The following is a 17,892-nucleotide window of genomic DNA, read 5'->3' as shown; positions in this document are numbered from 1 at the left end:
CTTTCTCCCTTCCTTAGCCCCCTCCACACCTTCCCATCCCCCAGTAACCATGGCCAGAGAGCCTTCATCAAAAGACTGTACCCCCATTTGGGGTGGGGGCTAAAAAGCCCACAAACTTCCTATAGTGATGCTTCCTTCCCTTCAACCCCCATCATTCCCAGCCAATTTTTTTTTTTTTTGACACTAGTAGCAGAATGCTTACTTGAAAATTGGAAGATAAATTTAAGAGTGGATTCATTCACTTCAGTACAGAGGGATCAGAGTCCCTTTAAGTAGCATCTTCTCAAGTGTTTGTTTACAGATCATTAAATACTTAACTTAGTGAGAAACTAAAAGCTGAAATGTTCCAAACCACTGCTGATTAAATAGCAATCTGGAATTAAGATAAGGCAAATCTAAAATTAAAATAACAACAAATTCGAAAGGTTCAGGTTATCAGATAAGAAGCTAAAATACTTGACTCTCTGGTTCAAAGGGAGACACCTGGCCAGCCCAGATCTTGCTTTTTCTGCTTACTGAGATCTGATGACAGTTTCTGTGTCCTTCTTTTTATTTATTTATTTTTTATTTTATTATGTTATGTTAATCACCATACCTGTGCTGCTTGTATTACTGGGGATCTCCCCAGGGCAGGAGACAACTGCTCTGTTCTCAGCCTGGCTCCCTATCCCCTTCCATCTCTACCCTGGTCTCCCTTAGCCAGAACACAAAAGATTGAAGGAAGGGATCATTGCCAAAAATGAATATTCCTATAGTGACTAAAAATGTAAGAATCAAATCAGCAGGTCTAAAACTCATCATGATAAAAATGCTAACGGTAATAGAAAAGGACATTCAAACCCATGTTTCTAACTAAATAATCAGGATGGGATAAAGGCTTGATGGAGGAGGGATGGGTGATATAAGCGTAAAGGATTGAAAGAATGTCCCTAACAAACTTTGATTTCACCTCTGTCTTTTTTTAAGAGAATGCTCTCCAAACTAACAAGAATAGAACAAGTAGAGTTAAAAAGGAACAGAAACCCGAGGATGGGGAAGCAATAGTAAGGAAACACTTAGCTCCCTTAAAGGGGCTCGAGTCTCTGGGCAGAGTGCATTCTAGCAGAACTGAAGTGCTTACAGGTGTGATTATGAAACTACTCTTGGTAATTTTGGAGGATTTATGAAAAGAAGTATGCAAAGTTTGGGATGGGCATATATTATTAATTATTAATAAGGAGAGTGGATTTGAAATCAAGATTTAGAAAGGGAAGTGATGACTCCTAGCAACAGTGTGGATTTAGGAAATAATTCATTTTCTTTTTGTTTTGTGAGTGTTTCATCTCTTTTTATGAAAGTTACTGGACAATAGGACATAATTCACTTTGTTGATTCATGCATTCAGTAAATGAATCCATTATGAAGTGCTTACCTGGCTCTGAAGCCAGGTATGGAGATCGGAGATAATCAGACTTCATCTCTGACCTTAAGAACTCACAGTCTATCCGGAGACATAAGGAACCTAGAAGGAGGAAGAGATCTGGGCAAGCAAGCACAATGAATGTGGTCTCGGGGTTGTGTTGAATTTGAGGTCTTCAAGTTGGGACATCTAGTTGTCCTCTGGAGATGTCTGAGGTCCAGAGAGCTCTTGTCTGGAAAGGCAGCTAGGTGGTAAGTAATGCTGTGGTCTGGAGTGAGAAGAAATGAAGGTGAATTGTGGAGGACACTTGAGAGGCAGGTAGTGGCAGGGAGCGACCAGTTAAAGAGACCAAGACAGAACCAGCAGGAAGGTAAAAGGAAGATTATGAAAGGGGGACTATGTGGAAGCCAAAAGAGGTCACAGAAGAACTGAAAGAGAAATGTCCCAAAAGAAAGAATACAGAGGCTAGAAACAAGAGACAAGTAGAATCTACCACTTTTGGAATTTGATCACTGATGACCTTAGCAAGGCCACTTTAGTGGAGTGGTGGGGACAGAAGCCAACTGCAGCAATGTAAAGAGTAATGAGATGTGAGGAAATGGAGACAGACGATGGAGATTTTTATGGGCTTGGCTACAGAGGTGAGAGTGGGACATAGGGTGGAGGGAGGAACTTTTTTATGATGATAAAGTAAATACAGCCTCCATTTATTGAATATTTAGGCATTGTGCAGAGTGCTTTACGTACATTATCTCATTTAATCTTTATCACCATCTACAGAGGTGGGTATTAACATTCCTAGTTTATAGATTAAAATACTGAGGCTTAGGGATGGTAAGTCAAGTGACCTCAGTACACAGGAAGGGACACAACAGGGATCAAAACTCAAATTTCCCTGGCTGTACGGCCCTCTTTTTACTCCATATGCTCACCAGTGGTTCTCAGACATTGGTGTGCATGTGAATCACTTGGAGGGCTGGTTCAAACAGATTGCTTGGTCCTAGTCCCCAAATTTCTCATTCAGTAGGTCTGGAGTGGGGCCTGAGGTTGTGCACGTCTAACCAGTTCCCAGGTGGTGCCGATGCTGCTGGTCCAGGGACCACACATAAGAACCACTGGAACTTAAAAATGGAAATTCTTGGGCCCCAGAGATCTGTGATGTAACAAGACTTCCAGAAACTTCTGATGCCTGTTAAACGTTGAGAGCCACTGTGCCAGGCTAAGGAAGAGGTGGAAAACAAAGAGAGAGGAACAATGGTGCTTTAGAAGACCTAGAGGAGATTGGAAGTGCTGAGATTCATCATGGCACAGGCAGAGGGGGTGGCCCTTGGCAGAAGGAGTAACTTCAAGGTGGGAGGAGGGGGAGGAGGAGGTGAGGAGGTGAGCATTTGTGCAGAGGTAGCTGAGTGTGTAAGAAGGGAGTGGAGAGAGGAAAATCAAGGGCAGAGCTAGAAATTTCAGTGTTTCGAGCCTTTAGCAAGACATTTGACATTACCTTTTTTGATGCTTTTGTGCAAAGGTGAAGAAATGGGGGCTCGCTGCGAGTGTCTTCAGTGGTTTTGAAGCTGGCTATCTTCTAAAGGAAGATTTTTTAGGGATGTGCCACAGGGTTCAACTGAACTTAGAATAAACCAGCAGCAAAGCATGGAAAGCACACCCATCAAATCTGAGGATGACACAAAGCTGGGAGCCACAACTAAGTACTTGGATGACAAGTCAAGATTCAAAAAAGATACTGACAGGCTGGACTGGTGAGCCAAAAGAAACGAGATGAAATAGGTATAAATATCACTTCCTGCACTTTAAATTTAAACGTGTCAGCCTAACCAGTAGAGGGGCAATTTCCAGAACCTGAGTCCAGTAGTTCAAGCAGCTCAGCATTGTACTGGTTCCAGAACAAAATTGTTGCCTTATTTCTTACGCCAAATTCTTTCCTTGTATCTTGCCTCTGGTAACATGTCCCTTCCTCTCATTTCCTCCTGCTGGGTACACCCCAATACCGCAGAAATTAAATAACTGTCGAGATTTTTTAATGAAGTTTCTTTTTGAAGGAGTGAGAGCTTTAGCCTCGATTTATGTATAATTGCTCACAAAAATAAGATTCTGCACTCACACTGCACCGTAAAATGTATGAAGTACGTTCATATACTTTTTCCCCCATTTAAATGTGATCATAATCCTGGAGATAGGTATTGCCATCTTCATTTCACAGCTGAGGAAATTGAAGCTCAAGATGGTGAAATGACTTGCCTAAAAGCCACACAGCTTCTAATTGGTAGGAAGGAGATCAAAACTCAGGCCTTCTGATGCCAGCTAGCCTCTCACAGCTGCACCTGTTAATCAACTTGTAATGAAAACTCAAGTTGTCTCTTAAGTATTAGCTTTTCCTAAATATATATTTTGGGAAAGTGTCAAGTAGATAATGATGCCAGTACATGAAACAAAAAGAATGGCAAGGCCCTGAGAAGGCAATTTTAAGTGTAATATATCAGGGTCGTTTTCATTATTAACGGCATCAGCAACTACTTTGCCACTTCAGCTAAATAACTCAAACAGGTAAGTGTCCTAAGGAAACACAAGAAATGCAGCTTAGTCCAGCGCTGAGACATCTTTCCCATTTCCATCATCTCTGTCTAAGCTCTCATTAGTTCATGCTTGAGGATTTCTGTACCCATCGTTGGCTGGTACATCTGGTTCCATTCTCTTTTTAGCTGTAGGGGAGAACCTTTCTGTAACACTGCATTTACAATTGCTACAAATAGTTGAACCAAAGGCCTTTGCTGTTTCCACTTGTCTGAAACATCAAGTTGAAACTATTTTCACGGTCTTCAGTGCCCTTCCTAATCTGACCATATCCTACCTGGCAAACCTATTCCTCATACAGACCAGTCTCCTCCCTCTGTTTTATCCATGCTAGTTGCTCCTCATGCTCTCTGAACTCGCCAGATCTAATTCACTTCTTCACACACTTCTAGTGTCTACCATGGGTCATGCCCTGTGCTCAGCCCTGCAAACTTGAGAGAATAATATTATGGTGCCTGATTTAGCTACAGAAAGCATTTGCTACATAAAACAAGTAACCATGGGGGAAAAAGAAGTTCTCAAGCATGAGCTGAAAAAATTTCCTTGGAAAGAGCACAGATTGGGAAATTAAAACCCACTCTAATAAAGAAATCTGACAAAGAAGGGATATATTTTGAAATTTATGAAAATGGTGATTTTATAGAGATCATGGAGTCTCTTACTTTTAGATTTGCAAGGGATACAAAAAGTCAATTATTTTAAATGAGAAATATGGTGCGGTAAAAAGAACATGGGACTTGGTGTCAAAATCTCATTTCGAACATTTATCAATTTGTTAACTTGGGTCAATTGTTTGCCCTCCCCAAGCCTCATTTCCCCTATCTCTAGAGTAGAAATAATAATAATTCTTATGTATATACATATGGTAGTCGAGAGGATTAATAAGTGAAGTGGATTACCTAAGTGTGGCTAAAATTTACTACACAGTGTGGTGCTTAATAAAGGGAGCTATTATAATACACAAGACATGTTAGTTTTGGATGAAGTTATAGTGTTTTTCTGGGAACCTAGACCCTGAGCACCCTAAACCTGTCTTTTTCTTTAAGAAATACCTATACAAAATAAACAACCCAACGAGGATACACATAAGGCTACTGCCCTCAAACTCAGTGTGCAGGCCTTCCGAGGGGAGTCCTAAGTCCTTCCTCTCAGGCACTGAGGAGGATAAAGAAAGAGGCACTTTCCTCAATACGGGCAAATCCTTCACCTCCTAAAGACATGTGCATTTTATGTTCAGCGTATCCCTTCCTGGGCCAGTGTGCTGTGTAAGAACAGGGTAGTGTGTGTCTCCTTGCTTTGGGGAGATGGCTTCTAACTTCCCTCAAATCACACTGATATTAACTTTCCCCCATAGACTCAAATGATCGGGCATGGAAAAGAAAAAAATGAGAGAAAACAAAAGGTGAGACAAAGGGAGAGAAGGAGATGTGTGGAAAGGCAGAGACAAGATTAGGAAGAGAGAAGGGGGTGGGCTGTGAGGAGAAAAAGCAAAAGGAAAAACCAGCATTTTCTTCTGCTTACTCCATTTTCTGCAGGCCACATGCCAGCCCCAAAGTACTGTTTCCCTGCAGTTAAGCTGCTGTTCAGAACATACTTCTAGGTGTGTGTAGGCACCCTTTCAGCCCTTTGCCCCTATCCACAGCCCGTTGAGGGCACCATCCCCCCCTTCCTTCCTATCTTGTCCCATCCACTTCCTGGGCAAGCTGCCCCAGCACCTGGACTAGTGTCTCAGAGAAGGGCCTCAGCTCCCAGAGACAGGCTCAGAGCGTATCAGCCAGAGGAGGAGGGTGCTGGGTGGGGTGCCCTACGCACTTGGAGATATGGATACAATTGGATTTGATGAACTGTCTTTAGGAGAACTAGGAGATGTCCAGTTAATGTTTAATTTCAGGAGATTTGCTGAATGAAGCCTCACCTTGAACCACTGGAGGGAATGGGGTCCTGCTGACACCTTGATTTCAGATTTCTGACCTCCAGAACTGGGAAAGAATACACTTGTGTGGTTTTCAGCCACCAAGCTTGTGTTCCATTGTGACAGTGGCCACAGGAAGCTAACGCAGGGCCCAAACCCAACTAGCTAGAGATCCACCTCCCAGAGCAACCCTGATCAAATGCTCTTTTTCTCATACCTGAGGGTGAACGCTCTTCACGTATTTGAAGACTGACACAGAATGACAGAATCTGGAAGTAAAAAGGAGATCTTAGAGATAGTCCAACTGCTTTACACATGAGGAAACTGAGGTCCTCTGCTTGTGGCTGACAAAGTCTTGGCCAAGCAAAGGTGAGAATCAGGTCTCTGCACCCCACTTCAGTGCTCTTTCTTTGCCCCTGTGCTGCCACCTTTTAAGGGTAAGGCTGTGTCTTCCAACTTTTTGTTCCATATATTCCTCTATCAATTATGTATTGACCACAGATGATGGACATTCTTCTAGGTACTACAGACATGACATGACAAAAATATCTCTTCCTTATAATTTTAGCATGTGTGTGTGTGTATGTGTGTGTGTGTGTGTGTGTGTGTGTGTGTGTGTGTGTGTGTGGGAGGGAATGGCAGGAATGAGAGAAAACACAGCCTACAACCCAAAACACAATACTTAAAATGTTATGAAGAAGCACCTAAGCCCGAAGCATAGTTGCCTACAGAGTAGGTGCTCAGATCATTGTTTATTAATATTTATTGATTTAAGTTCTCTCCTTCTACCCCCAAATCCTGAGGAAACTCCAAGGTCCTTTGTAACTCTAGGAAGCTATATTCTCTGGCTCCAGGCTCCTAGTAACACTTCCTTCATGCATGACTGTGGTTTCTCAAGAATGATCTCCTTCAAAGTAATATTTATATTACAACTTAAAAATGTAGTACTGGCATTTGAAAGTCCAAAGACAGATGTAGTCTCCTTGGACCCACCCATTAGATCAACAATGATCAAATTCAAAATGTGGAAATCATGCCACACACGTGCTTAATAAAATAATGTTCTTAACAAGATCGCACATTAATTAGCAACATTCTGAATCATATATGTTCCTAGGCATTGCACTTGATTTCAAGTTTTTTTTATAGTGGCTAAATATTCTCTCACATATTATGGTCTATATTCTAATCACTCTTAAACTTCAGTTATGCTTCAGGTGTCTTGCTAACTGAATACACAATATTCCAGTTTTCTTAATACCACTTCTAACAAAATTATCTGTTAACTTACTTTTATTTGTAGTTAGCACACTCCACATTTTTTAAATACCAGAGTTACATTAGTATATCTAATAGAATTTCATTTTAATCCACTAAAAGGCCATTAAAATTACTTGGACAGGGAACTGATTATATTTCTTATGTGTACAAATCATGGGATGCCAGAAATGCTAGAGATACCAGGCTGGGGATATATGACTTCAAATCCTTAAGTGAAAATTGAATATCAAGTTAATTTCTGATTACCTGGATGGCTGCCAGCTTTTGGACAATTTTACATTTAAACATTTAATATAGTTTTAAAATGTTCTACTAAAACACCTTCTATTTTGTAGACTGTAAGCACCATGAGGACAAGGACTAAATCATTAATATTTATCTGTGTGACTTCCAAACATTACTTAACCTCTTTGTGTCTTAGTTTCCTAATCTGTAAAATTGGAATATCAGTTGTATGTACTTCGGAGACATTCAGCAAAGACAAAATGACATAAATATGTAGAGGAAATGGAGATAGAGCATTGGCATTTGGCATAGGCTCTTTATTGGCATGCCTGCTGCTTTGCCCAATGACCTGGACATAGGAAGCGCTTAGTAAATGTTTGTAAATGACTATATATAGAGAGAAGCATTTGCTGAGACCACACCCTAAAAAAGATGGCTTACACACACATTTTCAAATACGTTTCTTTATCTTAATGCAGCAGATGTATTTTTTTCCCCGGTCCACTGCCTGATTTTTAGACCCTCAGTAGATAGAGGACAGAATCAGGAAAATTTCACAAATTAACCTTGTAATCTCTTAACTACTTTCAGGGCAAAAGTGTCAAAGAAGTGAAGTTTACAGTTACTCTTCCATCTGCTGATTTTGTGTCCCTCTAGATCTTTCCGAGCCCCTGTAGGAGTTACTGTGAGAATGTTAGTGGGCTAGGATTAAAATAAAAATTGCTAGCAGTTATTGAGTATACCTAATGTGCTGGGCATTATATTAAGTGTTTTACCTGATTTATCACATTTAACCTTCGTGGCAAATAAAAGAGGGAAGTATTATTACTTTCACCACTTTATAGAAGAGGAAACAGAGTTTAGAGAGTGTGTGCAACTTGCCCAAGATCATATAATTAAAAATTAGCAATGGATGGTCTTCCCTCCACTCACTCTGAGCCACTGCAGTTCATGGTCTTATTTGCTGAGTGTCCTGCACATGAATGGTTGCCCATGCCCTTACTCTCAAGAAAGTTGGGATCTCTCCCAAATTTTCTCCCCAGGTTTAAAGAGTCAGGAGCTGGTTGGGGGTTATTAGATACCCAGGGTTAGCTGTGAATACACTTATGATTACTGCCTCCATTTCATTCAGTGTGGCAAACTGCTTTTGCCCATAAGAGAGAAAATGAGATGGACAGGTGCCCAAGGGAGCACTGGATACAAATACCTTAATTTTTTGGTGTGTGATTAAAAACATTCTTACCACAGTTTAGAAGATAGAGTGAGTACCTCAAATTCAGGAAAATATAACAAAGCTAGTGTGTGGAAAGTGGCCTTAAATCTCTTTTAGAGTAGCATTTCTGCTGCCTCTTCCTCTTCCCATTCAGGGGGACTGGCTATTTGGAGGAAAAGGAGAGATAGGAACCAGGTGGGATTTATGCAAAGTTGTAGAAATACAATCCTAAGGCTGGTCAAGAAAGAACAGCTTGTAGCAGATGAGAACTCCTAATGAGAATGACTATAAAGCTGGATGAAACGTAAAAATCATCAGTATGGTCTAGGAAGTGAAAACAATACTAACTGATGTTAGATTCTTTTAACTCAAAATGCATGTTATAATCTCCAGGGATAAAAGAAAGTATATCTAAGAAGCTAACAGAGGACAACAAATGGAATTATAAAACAAATACTGGATCTATCCAAAGAAAAGCAAAAAAATAAACAAATGGGTATATGACAGTTACAAATTTAAGTATTTCAGTAACTATAATAAATGAAAAGGATCTAAATTCTCTAATTAAAAGACAAAAATTTAAAAAAAGGCAAAAATTGTCAGATGTATAAGGAAAAGAAACACAAAATACACCAAAGACCGTTACTTACAAGAGACATAACTTACAGGGATGCACAAAGCCTGAAAGTAAAAGAAGGCAAAAAGACATAAGTGTATTAGTTTGCCATGGCTGCTGTAGCAAATTACCAAAAATATGGTTTAAGACAGCAAAAGTCTTGGAGGCAAGCAGTCTGAAATGGATCTTATGGGGCTAAAATCAAAGCTTCAGCAGGGCTATGCTCCTTCTGGAGGCTCTAGGAGAGAATCTGTTTCCTGCATTTTGCAGGTTCTAGAGGCCAGTTGCGTTCCTTGCCTGTGGCATGTTCCAGCAATCACATTACTCCAACCTTTGCTTCTATTGTCACATTTCTTTCTTTGACACTAACTGACATGTATGAAACACTGCCCCCAACAATGTAACCACACATACTATTTTCAAGTGTATATGGAGCATTTACCAAAACTGATCATATGATGTCATATAATAAATCTCAACACATTTGAGTGAATTAAAATCATTGACAGTATGGTGTATGATCACATTGTAATTAAGCTTGAGGCCAATAATAAAAAGATAACTAAAGAATCCCCAAATGTTTAAAAATAACCCATGGGTCAAGGAGGATTTAACAATGGCAATTAGAGATATTTTGAATTGAATGATTCAAAAAAATATTTTGAACTGAAAAGTTGGCATCTTAAAACTTGTGGGATATAACTAAACCTGTGCTAAAGAGGTGAATTTATAGTGATATGTGCTTTATTATAAAAGAAATTCTGAAAATTAATTATCTAAGTATCCATCACAAAAGTTAGAAGAAAAAAGGAAATTAAACCCAAAGAAAGTAGGAAGATTAAAATAATAAAGATAAAGCTAAACATTAATGAAATAAAATAGAGCAAATCACTAAAATCAGGATTTGGTTCTTTGAAAAGATTAGTAAAATTAATAGACCGAAGTAAGATTGACCAAGGAAAAAAAAAGTACAAATTTCCAGAAATAGGCAAGAAAGAGAAGATATAACCACATTTCCCATAGATATCTAAAATATAGTTAAAAGATATTAAAACAATAATATATTATTACTAGATTTGACATATATGTGAAGTGGACAAATCCTTGGAAATCCATAATTTCCAAAAAATTACACAAAAAGATACAAAAACATAAATAGTGCTACATCTACTTGTAAATAAACATCTTCCCAAAGAAAATTCTCCAGATCCAGGGGCTTCAACTGTGAAGGTGTTGAAACATTTAAAGAAGAAATAACATGAGTCTTAAGAATCTCTTTCAGAGAAAAGAATGAGAGGGAACGCCTTCCAACTTGTCTTATGAAGCTACCATAACTTTGATAACCAAATGGAACAAGGATATTACCAAAATAGAGGCCCATCTCTCTCAAGAATATAGATTCAAAAAAATTCTACAAAAAGTACTAGCAATTTGAGCCAGTGATGTAAATAAAAGGATAACATATTATGATAAATAGGTTCTATTCCAGGAATTCCAAGGTGGTTTCACACTAAAATAATCAATGTAATAAACCACAAAAGAATATGAAAAAAATCATCCAATTGTCTAGACGCAGAAAAATATTTGATTAAATTTAACAACCATTTATGGTTACAAATTAAACTCTTAGGAATCTAGGACTAGAGGGGAACTGCTTTAATCTGGTAAGTGACATCTGCAAAACACGTGGTACATTTCCTACTCTATGGTGAAATATTGAAAATTCCCTTGAGATTGAATTGATGCAAAAATTATGTTATTGTCTCTTCCATTTAACATTATACAGACATTTTTAGCCAGATCAATAAAGCAAGAAAAAGGTATTAACATTAGAAAGGATGAAATAGAATTGCCTTTATCTTCAGATGACATAGAAATCCAAAAATTATAGAAACACCAAAGAATCTGTAATCAAACAACTTAGATGAGGAAGGCCTGGGTGGCTCAGTTGGGTAAGCATCTGTCTTTGGCTCAGGTCATGATCCCGGGGTCCTGGGATCAAGCCCTGAATCAGCGAGGAGTCTGCTTCACCCTCTCCCTCTGCCACTCCCCTTGCTTGTGCTCTCTCTCTCTCAAATAAATAAATAAAATATGAAAAAAACAACTTAGATGAAAAAGTAAATTTAACTAGGTCTCTAGCTAAAAAGTGAATATACAAATTCAATTGTATTTCTCTATATAAGCAACAAAAAATTTGAAATAAAATAATAAAATATATGATATATTTACATCAACATCAGAAAACATCAGAAGCCTAAAATTCAATCTAATGAAAGATGCCCAAAGACTTTTTACAGAAATATACAAAAACACTGAGAGAAATGAAAGCGGACTTAAACAAATGAAAATTTATTCCATGTTTGTGTATTAGGAGATTCAAAATTGTAAAGATGTCGGTTCTCTACAATTGATCGATACATTCAATGAAAACCCAATCAAAATCCCAGGAAAATATTTTTTCTAAAAATTAAAAAGTTGACTCTTAATTATGTACGGAAATGCAGAGGTCCAAAAATAGTCAAGGTAGTACTGAAGAAGAAAAGAGCTGGGAGACTTACACTAGCAAATTTTAATATTTACTATGAAGTTACAGTAATTAAGGTAATACTGTATTGTCTGGGGGAATAAACAAATAGATAAAATAGTAGAAAGTCCAGATATAGAGCTATCAATACATGGTTACCTGGTATATGACAATATTGACATAGTAGAGAGAAAAGAATGTTTAATAAATGGAATGGTTCAATTGGATATCCATTTGGAAAAAAAGTAAATCTGACCCTTACCTAATGTCACACACAAAGATAAAATCCACATGGATTGTATATCTTAAGTGTAAAAGGTAAAACAGTAAAGCTCACCGGAGATAACAAAGGAGAATATATTTATGACTTTGGAGTAGGCAGAGAGTTCTTAAAAAGGACACAAAAAGCCCTAGCCATAAAAGGAAAGATCGGAATTCATTAAAATAAACAGCTCCTCAGAAAAACACATAGTTAAGAGAGTGAAAGGCTAGTCACTGTGAGAGCATATATTTGGAATAGGTATATTTAACAAAGATCTCATGTCCTCTGTATAAAAACAACTCATAAATTAATAGGAAAATGATGGGCAACCTAGCTTAAAAATGTGCATAGGCTTAGCATGCATTTGAAAACAGAGGATATCCAAATGGCCAGTCAACAATGGGCAAATAAATTGTAGAATATTAATAAAATGTAATAGTATATAAAAAAATGAGAATACAGGAATTACTGCTATATATATAATACTGATGCATTTCATAAGCAGACAAAATTAAGTCTGAACTGTATGAATCCATTTCTATAAAGTTCAAAAACATGCAAAAATTACTGATGGTAACTGATGTCAGAGTAATAGTTATCTTTGGGGAGGCACACTGGTGGGAGGGAGCAGAGGGTAGGATACTGAGGTGCTGGTAATATTCTACTTCTTGATCTGGGTGATAGTTACACAGATGTTTCGCTTTGTGAAAACTGAGCTGGACACTTATAACTTGTTTCTTTTATCTATACACATGTTACAAAAAGAAAACTTAGAAAAATAAAATGAAGTGATACAACACCTGAATGCAAAGTTGAACTTAGACTAAATACTGGCAATATGTTTTTGGGAGAGTATAGATAATCTGAATATTGTCTAGATATTAGATGATATTAAAATGTTTATTCATTTTCTGAGGTGTGATGGTGTTGGGGTCTTTAAGGAGAACATTTTAATTTCTGTTAGAGGTAAGCTGAAGTGGTTATGAATAAAGGGCCATGATGTTCACAATGTACTTTCAAATGGTTCAGTAAAACAATATATACACATATATAAATATATTCTTAGGTATTATCAGTACACACACCAATAAAGCAAATATGGTAAAATGTTAATAAAAATATTAACAACTGTTCCATTTAGGCAGTGACAATACTTACGATCAATGTACCAATCTTTCAACTATTTTTTACGTTTAAAAATCTTTATGATAATAAATTTGGGGGGAAAGTCTTAAAGCATCAGTTAGTGTTCAGCTACATGTGGCTTGTGGGCTTGGAGTCCTATGGAATGGCTATGCCTGGCCAGAATGATGTGGAATGTTTATTTCCGTGGGCCTCCCAATCTTTCTAGCTCATTCTGCACTCCCAGGAGTCAGGAGGCAAGGCCCAGGCCAGATGCTGCCTTGCTCGGCCACTCACCCTACCAGATGTCAGGCGTCCCTTCCCTGCTTCATGCTTAGCAACCTCTCCGTTTTCTTGTCCTTCTCTCCTTGGGCATGGCCTTCCTTCCCTCCAACCCTGCACATGGCACCACACAGTCCAACTCCATTGTTTTGGAACCAGGAAAAGAGAAACAAGGAAATCAAATAAATATATCACCCCAATACACTGGAGGGGACTCTAATGCAGCAGAATGAAGACAGTTCCTCTGTAGCCAGCACCAACCACAGCCAGAGCTGGGCTCTCCACCACCTGCGAAACACTCTGCATGTAAATATTTTCCAACGGCCTTGTTAAAGAGAAGAGGAAACCCAGGCGGAGTCATACATCGCCCAGATGTATTAGATCAGAAGAATGAGAGCGGGAAAGGCGAAATACTTCTGTAAAGGAGAGAATATCCCTATTATTAAGGGCAGAACGAAGACTATTTGGACGGGGAGACAGATACTAGCAGGCTGCCTCTGGAAAATTAATGCAGCACTGCAAGGTGTAAGAGGACAAAACCCTGGCACGTGTGAAAGTCGGACGGAAAAAGGAGGAAAGGCTTCGGAACTGCTCTTCTGTAATATGCGGGCCAGAGGTGGTCCTTGCAAGTACATGATTGTTTCCTGGTCCCAATGCCCCTTATGAACACTATTGAGAACCAGCAATAAAGAAAGTTTGTCCGACAAAAACATTTTGATGTCTGCCCCTCACTCAGTTTTAACAATTTCAAGATGACTCTGGGGCCAGAATGTCTGGACTTGCAATTCAGGCACCACTGCTTACTTTTAATGATGTGACCTTGGGCAAGTCCCTGACCCTTGTGTGTCTTCATTTTCTTACTTATAAAACGAGAGTATTATTAGGATGTACTTCATCAGTTGCTTTTAGTGTTGAATTAGTTAATATGTGTTAAATGCTTAGAATGCTGCCTGGAACAGAACAAGGGCCCTCCCTTGTAGACCGTGATGATGGTGATGGTGTTGATCAGGAGGAGAAGCAGGAGGAGGGTGACTCCAGAGGCATTATCTTCCCTTCAATCATCTTTTCTCACCTGTTTCTATTTCTGAAACCATCACTTCAGCCTCTAACCGCAAATCTGAGAGTCACTGTTGACTTCCTATTTTCCCTAAGATTTCCAGAACTCAATCAGCTGACACTTTCTGTTGATTTGACCTTCTTATGTTTATCATCTCTCTTACCTCATTTCATCATCAAGGCCTTCACTCTTAGTTTGCTTCTAACCTGAGAAATTGCCAAGGACTTCTGGGTCTTACTGTCCTCCCCGTTCCCTCCATTCTATTATGTCAATGATGCCACTGACTTGGGTAATGTCAGAACCTGCTCAAAACCTTTCAGGGGCTGCCCACGCTGTCTGGCAACAGAGTCTTTTATCTAGTATTTGGGACCTTGGGAAATTCTGACCTGCATTTCTAGACTTATTACTATTTAGTTTAGAGATATGCACCAAAAGCTCCATTCAAACTAGATTCTAACAGGTACTTGAAACATTCTCAGTTTCAGATGGTGCTACTTTTAGCTCTATGGTCCTGGGCAATGAACCAGAATTTCAGTTTCCTCTTTTGTAAAATGCAGACAATAATAGAATTTGCAGTGTGGTTGTGAAGATTAGAGGCGTTCACCGCGGAGAGAAGTTAGCTCGGTGCCCACCATGAAGTGAGTCCTCCGTGAATGCCAGTCTGATGATGACGAAGAGTGCTATTGTTTATGCTGCTGTCCTTTTACAGACGCTTTCCTCACCTCTGTTTCCTTTTGACAAAACACTAGCTATCCTCCAAGTCTTGTCTTTTCTCAAATCTTCCCATTTTATAAAGTGTTTTTTCATTCCATCCAACCAGATATCTTCTTCCTCTCCTCTGAACTCTCATGTGCTCCTCTTTCTTTTGGAACAAAACCCTTTTCCTGTAGCCACCCTATCTCAGGAGTCACAACACATATCACCAAACAGACAATGAACCCCTTGGAGGTCAAGACCGCTGCTTTACTTACCTTTGTGTCCCCTGCAGGATCCCCCATGATCCCACGCAAGATCCTCAAATACCCCTTTAATGGACAATTTAAGTGATATTGATAAATTAATTAGTAAGCTTAATTGATAAGCCCCGTTTTCTGGATTACCTGTCATAACTCCCAGAAATCCTGCATTTTGATTTGATAGCCACAAAATTGAGTGTTAACTACTTCCCAAAGCCCCTGGCTTCCACAGGGGATTACTTAACAGGAAAGTCCATCCTCAGGACAACCATAAAACTGTGGTATCCAAAACTCTTTGGAAAAAGTTTCCTATTTCCTATTTCCCTGTTAAGATATACAGATCAAAGTAATCAAGATGAGATATCAGAACTTTGCTGATACTCCTTTACGCATATTGGGGGTGGTGGAAGGATTGCATTTTAATTTTTTTTAGTGTTTAAGCTGTAAAGCTCTCTCTCAGTCTGATCCTATTTTTTTCTCTTTCCCCAAAAGGAACTTTGTTCAAGCTTACCCTTTTGTTCTCTTTATTCGTCTGCACTCCGTGTTTCACGTGGATGTGGGGTGGTGGTGGAAATGTTTTCGCAACCCCAGGCGCTTCGCTGGTGTAATCTGAAACTGGCCCCCATACACAGGGGGCAGGGACAGACGGAAGAAGGAGGCAGCCACCCCAGGTTGGTAGGTGGCGGGTTTAATAAGCCAGGGAGGTTCCATCCGGGGCATGTCCTGAGCGCAGGCAACTGGAGTAGACCTCTGCACCTGCCCACCAGAATCTTACATATTTACCTAGAGGCCTTCACTCGGTTGGTCACATATACCACCCCGGGGTCCGGAGGGAACGTTCTCTCTGACGGTAACAGCCTGTTACGAGGGGGTGGAGTGTTGGAGCAGGTCATCGCGAGAACGTGACCGCTTCTTGACTCGAGAGCTGGATCCGCGCAATCCGGGCTCCTCACGCCCTCCCCTCCCTTTGCGGGGTCTGTCCGCCATTCCCATGGTGGGAGCCCCTTTCATGGGCGCGGCCTAGAGAGAATGTCGTGTTGCTGAGACCCTCTGTGCAGTATGTAAACTTGGAAGATTCTGGGGCCCGGGGAGGAGATCTACTGGAGTGGCGGCCGCGCGGGACAGGCCTGGGATGGGAGCTCCCTGGCTGATTAAACCTGCCACCCACCAATCCGGGAAGTGGCTACCTTTTCTTCCGTCTCTCCCTGCCCTCTGTGTATGGGGGTCAGCTTGAGAACCAAAAGGAAACTGTAAGGAATAAAGAGGGAGTCCTTCATTCCCTTCTCATGGGGAGACTAAGTTACATTCCCTTATCTGTACTCTGAAAAGCTTTAGCTGCACATAGCTGCTGATTCCAGGCTTCAGATGAAAAGCAACAGCCTTCCTCAAGTCAGCGCAGGGACTTTTTCTCTCAGTGGGCTGTTAAACCCGGACCCTGGGTTCCCTGGAGCACCCTTAATCAAACCAGACCACTTAAGCAAGGTTTTGAAAAACCAAAAAGGTAAGATAATGGAGGACATAATTTGTTTTCAGATTTATGTTTTTAATGATATTCTTCTGTAGATTGTGTATCTAAGAATCCATGCCACATAACCTGGGTAAGTGAGGACAAATCTGGCTTAGCCTAAGGAAATTATTAGATTCATGGACTGGTAATTAGAAAGATCTTCATGTTTTAACCGATGGATTGCTTATGTACTATCTACTGCAGTAAGGCAGGGTCACAGCACCTCTTACCTGGAGCTGCTCTACACTCATGCTTGAAAATTGCTGACCTACACAGGTAATAGAATCTCTTTTAAAGATATCTTTCTAATGTATTTACTTTCCAGACAGCCAAATACCAGGCTGCTAACAGATGAGTTGTTTGTACTTTAAAAGTTTACTGTTCCAGTTTAGGACATTCTTGATGGCATTTTATATTCTCTTTGCTGTGCAGTCAGCTGATTCATGCTGTATTCTGAAGGTTATGAGTCTCCATGTGATGTTAACTATACGTCTGAACCATTAAAGAAGTGTATAAAATGCAGTGTTGCTCAGTGGAAGTATATGAACCAGAAGTATTTCATCTTATGCCATGGCTCTAGCTATATTTGTAGTTTTTGAGCACTGATAGTTCTACTTTCTTTTACTTTTGAAGTTATAGCTGTCTTCCATGTTGAAAGACATAGAGCAAGGTTACTACCAGAAGAACTCTTTATATTTATTATATGTGTTTTTAGTTCGACTTACAAATGCCACGGGTTGCTGAGTTACTGCTATTTGTCGGGTTTTCTGCTAGATGCCAAGAGGACTACCAAGATGATTCAGGTAGAGTCCCTGCTCTTCAGGATCTTTTAAGTACACCCATGACTGAAATGCTTGGTAGAATGTGTTAGAGATTATTTGAAAAGTATAAAGCATTAGAAAGATTCAAAAAAGGGAGAGAACATATTTGTTTGGGAGATCTGAAAAAAATGC

The 17,892-nt window shown here is 39.6% G+C and overlaps 1 pseudogene; it reads right to left on the bottom strand.

Moving 5' to 3' along the window:
* LOC148164057 (large ribosomal subunit protein uL6-like) overlaps positions 1-16,325 on the bottom strand; it is an 83,377-nt pseudogene extending 67,052 nt beyond the window's left edge.
* Between the last annotated feature and the right edge of the window lie 1,567 nt (positions 16,326-17,892).

This window comes from Eumetopias jubatus, unplaced genomic scaffold (assembly GCF_037043125.1).
Source record: "Eumetopias jubatus isolate StellerSeaLion01/CBP00866 unplaced genomic scaffold, mEumJub1_p1.0 scaffold_6, whole genome shotgun sequence".
In the NCBI taxonomy this organism is placed as follows: Eukaryota; Metazoa; Chordata; class Mammalia; order Carnivora; family Otariidae; genus Eumetopias; species Eumetopias jubatus.
Note: the sequence above shows the minus strand (reverse complement) of the source record. Positions and strands in the feature narration are given on the sequence as shown.